This window comes from Hylobates moloch, unplaced genomic scaffold (assembly GCF_009828535.3).
Source record: "Hylobates moloch isolate HMO894 unplaced genomic scaffold, HMol_V3 SCAFFOLD_2, whole genome shotgun sequence".
Taxonomy (NCBI): domain Eukaryota; kingdom Metazoa; phylum Chordata; class Mammalia; order Primates; family Hylobatidae; genus Hylobates; species Hylobates moloch.
In genome coordinates this window covers 49129489-49129864 of record NW_026652277.1, presented here as the reverse complement: position 1 = coordinate 49129864, position 376 = coordinate 49129489, and positions in this window count along the sequence as shown.

Genomic DNA, 376 nt, shown 5'->3' with positions numbered 1-376 from the left:
CGGGGCCCAGCGAGGAGGCGGGGCCTGCGCCGGCGCACGGGCTGCTGCGCGCTCCGCGTCGGGGCGGGGCGAGGGGGCTGAGGGCGCGGGCGCGGCGGGGGGTCCCAGCCGCGCGCTGGGCTCCTCCTTCACTTCTGCTGCCTGCCTCTCCCGGAAGGCCGCTGCGTGTCGGTACCACTGCAGAGGGCCGCGAATTGCCTTTTGGTGGCCTGCGGCTGCTGAGCGACCTGTCACAAAGATGCAAAGCTATCAAAATGAACACGGTTGACAGGGTCATTTTAAGACAAGCAATGATTACAAGAATAAAAGAGTTGTGTAGCAACATTACGATGCCACAGTGGATATGCCACGGTTTTGGTTTTCAAACTGCATTTTA